The following is a 10532-nucleotide window of genomic DNA, read 5'->3' on the forward strand; positions in this document are numbered from 1 at the left end:
TAGCCAGTAACTTTAATGGGTTGGACTTGGAAGAAATTTGTCGGAGTAATTGTTAAGGTGTGAATGTTAATCAATTTATCAAAATTTATGTCAAGATTATAAGAAATAGCAGTGATGTTAATTAATTGTAATCAGTAATTTGTATGGATATACTTTGATACTAGTAAGTTGTATCAAAGTGAAATTGTTCTCAAATTGAGGTGGCAACAAAAGTGACTGCCACTTTTGTTTTTTTGATGTCAATTCAGCCATAAAACATCACCAACTGAATTAGGGGAAGATTATTGTACAATTGTTATGTGATGATTGGAGGAAAGTAAAATAATATAGTGACTTAGATGACAAAGATGATTTTGTGATTAACAATAGTGGTCTATAATTAACTTATATTAATTTGAGGTTATTTTCTTTTGTTCTATAAATTATATCGTCATATATTGAGATAGGTAATTCAATATTATGTGTATCGAATTATTTCAATCCCATTATAGTTATGCTAATGGGAGAAATTTGGACTTATCTTTAGGTTTGAACTTTAGGAATTGATTATTGATTTAGGTGAATTTTTGGGTCTAGGATAGACGTATAGTAATAACCTGGGTGTTTGTAGAATCATTAACTTACAAATGGTGCATATATACTTGATAGATTGGAAAGGTTCGGAGGCATTGCGGAAGGGAAAAGCATTGGAGAAGTAGTTACTTGACTTCAGTTCTTCGCTGGAGGTAGGTTATGGTTTATTTATATTTAACAGATAAACTCTAAATAACGATTGATATGTATTGAGTGATATTGTAAAGTCTCCTATGTACTTGATTGTGTGGTTGTATGTTTTGATTGTGTGGTTTGTGGTTGGCCTAAAATTATGAGACTGTTGAATTTCTAATCCTGAACCCTCTCTATTAAAATGACGCCTTGAATAAGAAGGCTTGATGAAATAAAATAATGAGATAATTGGATCGGAGTGTCACGTTCCGACACGGTATTATTTGATTGGAGTGTCACATTCCGACACGGTATTATTGGATCGGAGTGTCACGTTCCGACACGATATATGGAATTGGAGTGTCACGTTCCGACACAATAACATTAAAGGAAAGGAATCCTGAAGTAACTTAATATACTTAATCTCAAAGTACTTATTTTCCAAATGAGTATAGTGTGGAGGCATGAGTCCTCATAGGTGTGCTTGATGTTGTGATTGATGGTGTACCTATTATGGTGTTGTTGTCAATGGTTCATGTATTTGTTGCTTGCCACCTGTTAAGTATTGTAGTTGATTTTATATTATTATTCAATATAAATTGATTTCTATTTTGAGTTGACCGATGATACCTACTCAGTACGTGTTCCTTGTACTGACCCCTACTTGAACTTTCTTTTCTGTTCTTTTGTGGAGTGCAGCAAGTGTACCATCGACTTCTACTCGCCCTCAGCTCTAGCCAGTCTCCAGCACATCAGAGTTCAGGTTGAGCTATTAATTCTAGCTCGTGCTGGATTTTCTCATTCACGTCTTGATGTATTTGAATTTCGGACATGGACCATCTTTTTGCTTATTTTGGTTTTCTTAAACACTCTTAGACTTGGTAATTTGAAAAAAGATGTCCTTGATGTGATAACTATCAGATTTTGGGATGATAAGTATTAAACTTTAGAAACTTATTTAAATTGGTTGCTTAATAAGTTTTGGAGCTTCCACATTATTTATATTTTTTATAGTTGAACTATTGGTATATATTGGGGTTTAGATGTGTTGGTTCGCCCACCTAAGGAGGTAAGTGTGGATTCCACTCACGACTCTTTTTGGGTCGTGACAAACTTGGTATAAGAGCGTTAGGTTCGGTGATCTCATCATACAAGGACAAGTCTAGTAGAGTCTTGCGGAATGGTATTGGTTCGCCTTTACTTTTCTTGGAGAGGCTATAAGACTTTAGGAAAACTTCATTCCTTCTCTCCTTCGTGCTATTACTTGGATCCAATTGATATCTAGGTGATACAAGTTGGTATCTGACCTTCTCACTCTATTTCGCAGATGGTTAGAACTAGAGCAACAACCGTGCCAACACCAACACCGACAATACAAGGTGCCTCTGAGCCAACCATTGGGGCTGTAACTCGAGGAGGAGCAGTGACAAGAGGTCATGGTAGAGGTCGCAGGAGGATGCCCACTAGAGGCAGAGGACAAACACCTGGTCCAGCTAGGAATAGAGCAGTGACTTCTCCACTGACTGGTGAGGTAGTGAGAGAGGGTGAAGAAGGGGAAAATGAGAAGATTCAGGATAAGGAAGTACCACCCTAGCCTACCTCAGAGATGATTAATCAGGTTCTTACTTATCTTAGCGGGTTATCTCATCAGGGAAAGACACCTCCAGTGTTTTTTGCACCAGCACCTCAGGTTCAGGGAGTACAACATGCAGCTGTTGTGGCTCCCTACATGGATGGATCATTGAAAGTAGGCACGTTTCCTCGATTGACTAAATAAGTTCTATAATGACAAGTGATAAGCATGACCTTTTCATTAGGTTCTTAAAGTTGAAACTTCCAATCTTCAAAGGTGCTGAATCTGAAGATGCCTATGATTTTCTTGTTGATTGTCATGAGCTGCTACATAAGATGGACTATTTTCAATTTTAAAAGGATTTATAATCTAATTTATCTTAATTAAATATTGCATTCATAACTCCAATTTTAAATTAAATTTAATATTTGTAAAAAAAAATTATAAAATCTAATACAACATAATTCTCCTTATTTTCTCATTATATTATTGTTAGAATGACTATCCTTGTTAAAATAAAATATGTCTTATTAATTATATCCTTTTTGGTAATTAATTCAATTCTCATTTCCTTTTTGATTATTTATTCAGAATCCCCAAAATAATGTTTCAAAAATCAACTTCTCCTATCACTATGATAACTCTATTAGGTCTCTATAAATTTAATAATATAAGTAAAGAAAGAAAATCAATCGATTCATACTACACAAAGAGTTTTTTATATTAAATAAATCTCTCTTGTCATATAGAAGTGTCAGGAGCTTTAAAAATATTGTTTAAGATTTTATTTTTATTCATATATCGTTTTTTTTAAATGAAAGAAATAATTATATTTTTTTAATATGTTACTTATTTGGGAGCATTAGAAATTTTGTTTGTGAATAATAATAATAATAATAATAATAATAATAATAATAATAATAATAATAATGATGATGATGATGATGATGATGATGATGATGATGATGATGATGATAATAATAATAATTTGATGTAAGATTAGTATTTTATTCCTTAAATTTAAAATAGGGCATTTATCCTTAAAAAAATAAAATTTGTTACATTTGAATTCATACTATAACTATATACAAGTTTGCAACAGAAAAATACATGTAGATAAAGTTCGTTATATCGCTAATGATTGATATTGTTCAAGCTTGGGGTCCTGACGAATTCCTTTCACAAATAAGGTCATCTATATGTTGTTGTAACGACCCATTCAGTCGTTTTGAGTACTAGAGCTTTTTATTTCATAAAATATTTTTCGATAGATTCTAAAGGAATAATTTAGATTATTCGTAACTATAATTATATAAGTGATGGGGTTAATTTAATAATTTATTTAGTTAATTGTTAAAGAAAATAACATTAAAATTTATAGTGTGCTACTTTTATTATATTTATTATAATAAGTAAGGAGGGTTTATTAATTTTTAGTCATTAGATAAAAAGAAAATAAAAGGGAGTTCGGGCGATTGTGCATAGGCCGCACATGAGAAAAGATCGATTCAGGTATGAACTTAGCTTGGGATATTTTGTTTTAGGTAAAGATCAAAGGATGTAGGTTTATAATTAAGGGAGTATTACAAATTGGATTCCGTAAAACATAGGTTATTATATTGTTAGAACAAATAAATACGAATGATAAAAATATAAGGAATCCAAAAAAAAAAACTTGCTTGATTTAGAGGCACATTAATTAGTTTCTTGAAAATAGTTGGAGTCTCTCCCACGAGCAATCGGAAGAAGAAATAATAACTCTATCTTCAGGATTCAATTAAGTCACAAAACAAGTAGCATTCAAGAATGTTGCTCTTCTATTCTTGAATTGGTGATTTCACCTTTTGATTAATGTCTAACAAGTATTTTTCAAGGAAAAGTAGTTTTCTGAATGCTTCTCTTTTCAATCAAAAGAAACTCAATTGTAGTAAAAAGATTTTGTAAGAAAAAGACTTTAATTAAATTGTATTTATTATAGGTTCATGAATTAAAAGAAAAAATTTATCTTTCAAAAACCCATAACGTAGAATTAAAAAGTGTCTTCTAAAAGACCCGTAACGTATTTAAAACAAAAGTGAATATTACAATTCACATTCATGCATTTTGTATATTTCAAAAAACTTTTAATAAAAGAATTTGTTTCAAAATTAATTGAAACACTAAGACTTACAATGCTCCACTTGTTTCAATAAATTTTATCTTTAAAAAATTCAAAAATATTTTGAGACATTAATCTAGCAACATGCATCAATAATGGTGTCTTTTGGACTTGAACCATTAGCCAGTGAAGGTTTTCTAAATGATTGACTACTTAGTGAACACATCTTGAACCAAGTGGTTCATTGAATGAAGTTAGAAAAATACTTCAGCATATCACTATGTTCCGGTGAAAATCAAAATTCTTTCACACTTTACGACCATGTGTCCTGAATCCTTTTATCCAAGTGCTTTAACATTTCCCTATTAAAATCTTATTGAAGCGGCCTCCACTTCGCACTTAGTGCGATGAATTCATCAAAATGACTTTTCATACTCCGACCACATAGTCTATGAACTTCATTAAGAGAAATTAATATCATCCTCCTTGACAACAAAGTATCAATAAATCTATCAAGAGAATACCTACACACTCCCATTGAAATCGATTTGTTGACTTATTAAGAGAATATAAGCTCATCCTTCTCTTCATTAGGAATATCAGAAAAATTTATCAAGAGTTTTCTTACTAACTCCAACCGAGATCGGTCTTATAAATTAATTCAGAGAAAAGAATCTTAATCATGCACATCTACTTATTTCATTTTATTTTGAAAATAGAAATTTTATTGATGTGCTTCACAATTGTAACTTTATTTGTTTTTCACTTTGAACCCAAGATTACATCATTATGTAGGGGTTTCATAAAGTATAATTAATATACAACAAGCTTTGTTCTCATACCATTACAGGTTTCCACCACTAACTCTTTGCCTAAGCCTTTAGACAAAGGATCCGCTAAATTAAATCCGGACTACACATATTGAAGCGATATCACGCCTTCCTCCACTAATCTCCTCACATAATTGTGTTTGAACGAACTTGTCTCGACTTGCCATTGTAGCAATTACTTGAACCTGAAATATAGCAGTTTGATTATCACAAAATAGATAGTTAAAGGTGGTACTAACTTACTCCATAAAGGAATATCTATAAGCATAGATCGCAACCAATCAACTTCTTCTCCAGCAGAAGACATAGCTATAAATTCTTACTCCATGGTTGAATGAGTAATACATGTTTGCTTCTTTGATTTTCAAGAGATCGCAGCTCCAGCCAAAGTGAAAATCCAAGTAGTAATAGAGTCATTCGGATCAGAATTCCAAGTAGCATCACTATAGCCTTCAAGAACAACGAGAAATGTAGAATAATGTAGGCTAACATTAATTGTATCCTTCAGGTATCTTAAAACACGAATTAAGGCATTTCAATATTCAATTCCAGGATTACTAGGAAACTTGCTCAAAGTTTCTGCATAACCAATATCCGGCTTGGTACAATGCATGACATACATAAGAATCTCAACAATCTGAGAATATGTCAGCTGATCGAGGACATCACTAGATTCCGGATCAGTTTGATGCAAGGATCAAATGGTGTAGGAGCAGGTTTGTCATCAAAGAGACCAAACCTTTTCAGAACTTTCTCAAATATAACTTGATTGAGTAAGAGTCAATCCATTCGTTGATCTTATAATTTTAATACCCAAAATTACATCAGCTTCTCCAAGATCTTTAATTTCAAATTGAGAAGCTAGAAAAGATTTGTTTCTTTGACTCTTTCAATATTTGTTCCGAAGATCAACATAGCATCTACATAAAGACATATTATAACACCAGATGTGTTTTGAAATTTACTAAATATACAAATATCACCACCATTGATTGAGTATCCATTAGAAATCATTACTCGTCTAAATTTCTTATTCCATTGTTTTGGAGCTTGTTTTAATCCATTAAGAGATTTAAGAAGCTTACAAACTTTGTGTTCTTGACCAAGAATGACAAATCCTTCTGGTTGTTTCGTGTAGACTTCTTCATCTAGATCACCATTTAGAAATGCAGTCTTCACATCCATTTGATGTATTACCAAACTATGAATTGCAGCTAAAGCAACCAAGAGTCGAATAGATGTCATTCGAGTTACTGGTGCAAAGGTATCAAAATAATCAATATCTTTCTATTGAGTAAAACCTTTTGCTACCTAGAGAGCTTTGTACTTATCTAAGGTACCATCTGATTTTAACTTTTTTTTAAAAAATATATCTACAACAAATAGATTTACATCCAGAAGGGATGTCTGATAAAATTCATGTATTGTTTGACATAATATAATGCATTTCATCATCAATAGCTTCACTCTAGAAAGGAGCATCATGTGAAGCCATTGCTTCAACATAAATTTTAGGATCATTTTCAGCTAAATAGACTTGAAAATTTGATCCAAAATCTCTTGGTTTGGCTGATCGTGCACTATGTCTTGGTTGACTTTCTTCCAAAGGTTTAACTATTTTTCTTTTAAGAGTAGATATAGAAGAACTTGTATTTTGTTCCAAATATTCTTTTTTCTTAGGAAATATATGCTCAAAAAAGTTAGTATGAAACAATTCAATAATTGTGTGAGGGCTTGGAGTCTCAAGATTCAAAAATCTATAAGTCTTACTGGTTTGTGAATAATCAATAAATACACAATCTATTCCTCCATATTCAATTTTATTCAATTGTTGATATGGTAATCTAACATGAACCAAACAACCCTACACTTTAGAATAATTTATATTCGGCTTTGGATTCTCCCAAAGTTCATACGGAGATGAATCATATTTCTTGGAAGGAATTCGATTCAAAATATGACATGTAGAAAATAAGGCTTCAGTCCACAAATTTTCAGTGATATCAGATCCATAAAGCATAGAGTTAACCATTTCAATGAAAGTTCTATTTTTTTTTTAGCTACACCATTTTGTTGCGGTGTATAATACATAGTCAATTGTTTCTCAATGCCTTCTTTTTCACAAAAATCAATAAAATCTGATTTTAAATATACCCCACCTCTATCAAATCTAATTAATTTAATCTTTAAACTTAATTTATTTTCAACTTCTGCTTTATATGTTTTAAAATTCTCAAATGTCTCATCTTTTATTTTTAATAGAAATACATGTGTATACATTGAGTAATCGTCAATGAAAATGATAAAATATCTCTTTCCATGACGTGATAAACAATTAATCTCACAAATATCAATGTGGATTAACTCCAAAAGTATGGGTGTCATTTCAACAGACTTAAAAAGTTTCTTTGTTATTTACATTTACTACAAGTAATACACTTAGCAACATGATCCTTTCCACAGTCTTTAATTAATTCTTTTTTCACCATGAGTTGAATGGATTTAAAATTCACATGACCAAGAAGCTCATGCCATAAATCTAAAGACTCCACAACATAAGCAAAAATATTTTTATTTTCGATATTGAGTTTGAACATGTAATTTGTAGCATAACCTTTTACAACAAACATGTCTTGTTTAGACAAAATAAAATTATATGCCTCAAAAATCATGCTTCGAAAGAAGCGTACCTAACACCAAGTTCTTTCGAATATCAGGAACATGCAATACGTCTATCTATGTGACCATCTTTCCGAAAGTGAATTTTAGTTCAACAGTTCCCTTTCCCAAAACCTTAGCAGAGGATGAGTTTCCCATATGCAACACTTTTTTACCCTACACTAATTCATAGGTCGTGAAAGAATTTCGATTACCTAATATATGACGAGTTACACCAGTGTCTATCCACCATTTCCCTTGATCTCCCACTACAAATGCTTCTGTGACCATTGCCACCAGTTCATTTTTTTATATTGTTATTTCCCTTTTCTTTCTTCTTTTCAGCTTTAAGAATTTTACGATCACGTGCATAGTGACCAATTTTATGACAATGATAACATTCATTCGACTTAGAACTAGAATTAGTAAGCTTAAAGTTATTACTCTTCTTTGCCTTCAAAAATTTATTATTGGCACGTTCCTTCTTGATCTTTTCTTCAGTAACACGAGCTTTCATGATGAATTCTTTAAAGAGGTTATTGTCACGGTATCGTGTTTCTTATTCAATTTTCAAATTTTGCAATAATTGTTCAAGAGTCAAATCTTCCTTCTTGTGTAAGATATTGCTTCTGAACTCCTTCCAAGATGAAGGAAGTTTGCACCTAACATGGAAGTTTTCACCAAGAGCAATTTCAGACATAACAATTTTATTAGCTATAAATTGAAATTCTTGTACTTGTTCAGTGATTGACTTGTCATCAACCATTTTGAACTCTATGTAATTTGAAATAAGAAATTTTTGAGAACTTGCATCTTCTGCAAAATGAATAGCTTCAAGAATATTTCAAATCTCCTTAGCAAATTTACACTTAATATAATATTGATCATAATATTTATTGGACATTCCTCCAAGAATATGATTATTGCATAAGTAATCATCATCTTGACATTTGACAATTTTTCTTTAATTAAAGTAGTCTCGTCCGCTGCTATCTCAGAACCAGGAGCGTTAGGACAAGGTTTCTCAAGAACATACGGCAATTTTAATAGTCTTAAAAAGAATTTCATCTTTCCACGCCATCTAGGAAAGTCTTTGCCATCAAATATTTCAAAATTAGGATTAGGCAAAGATGGAACATTTTTCGTTATTGATGTGGATGCCATAGAGACAATTATCTTCAAATTATTACTCCCTCCATTTCAAAGGATGACCTAGTTTGACTTGGAACGGGGTTTAAGGGAAAAAAAGACTTTTTAATCTTGTGGTTCTAAATTAAAGTTATATCAAATGTATAAAAATGTCCTTTAATCTTGTGATCTTAAACATGCCATGTGAAAAGTTAAAGTTAAAGTATTACCAAAAAAGAAAAGGGGTTATTCTTTTTTAAACAAACTAAAAAGGAAATGATGACATTCTTTTTTAAATGGAGGGAGTAGAACAAATGAATAAGAATGATAAAAATACAAGGATAATACGTCTCTTGAAGATAGTTAGAGTCTCTCCGACGAGCAATTGGAAGAATAAATAACAACTCTATCTTCGAAATTCAACTAAGCCACAAAACAAGTAGCATTCAAGAATGTTAATCTTCTATTCTTGAATTGGTGATTTTCACCTTTTAATGTCTCACAGCTGTTTTTCAGGGAAAAGTAGTTTTTTTGGATGATTCTCTTTTAAACCAAAAGAAACTCAATTTATAGTAAAAAGGTTTTGTAAGAAAAAGATTTTAATTAAATTGTATTTAATATAGGTTCATGATTAAAAGAAAAAACATAAATAGATTTAAAACAAAAGTGAATGTTACAATTCACATTCATATATTTTGTATATTTCAAAAAAAAATAACAAAAGAATTTGTTTCAAAATTAATTGAAACACTAACTCTTACACAAACTTGCGGGTTACTAAATGTCACGACCCAAAACGAGTCGTGAGTGGCACCCACACTTATCCTACTATGTGAGCGAACCAATCAATCTAACCCCATCATTTACCAATATTTTTAGCAAAATACAATGCGGAAGACTTAAAACTCATTAACGAAATTAATCAAATAACTTCTAAAATTTATAACTCATTATCCCAAAAATCTGGAAGTCATCACCACAAGAACATCTATCCTCAAATTACTAAAGCTAAGAGTATCTGAGAAACTAAACATAAATAATAGCTAGTCTATGCCAGAACTTCAAGGCATCAAGACATGAAGAAGAAGATCCAGTCCAAGCTAGAAGCTTTAGCTCACCCTTAAATCTGACGTGATGAAGACTGGCTAGAGTTGCGGTTGAGTTGAAGACGACGGTACGTTTGCTGCACTCCACAAATAACAAAGAAAGAAACATACAAGTAGGGGTCAGTACAAGGCACAAGTACTGAGTAGGTATCATCGGCCAACTCAAAATAGAAAACAGTATATGTCAGATAATATCATAAAACCAACCGAATACTCAACTGGTAGCAACAACCAGTACTATAATCATTAATAAGTACGCCAAGTACAACCATGAGGACTTAAGCCTCAATACCATACTCATTTTGGGAAATAGGTTCATTAAGTTGAGTATATTAACATATTTCAAGATTCATTCTCTTTACTATCCTGGTGTCGGAACGTGACACTCTGATCCCCTAATACTACGTGTCGGTTCGTGACACCCGATCCCCTAA

Source organism: Solanum pennellii, chromosome 11, assembly GCF_001406875.1.
Source record: "Solanum pennellii chromosome 11, SPENNV200".
NCBI lineage: Eukaryota > Viridiplantae > Streptophyta > Magnoliopsida > Solanales > Solanaceae > Solanum > Solanum pennellii.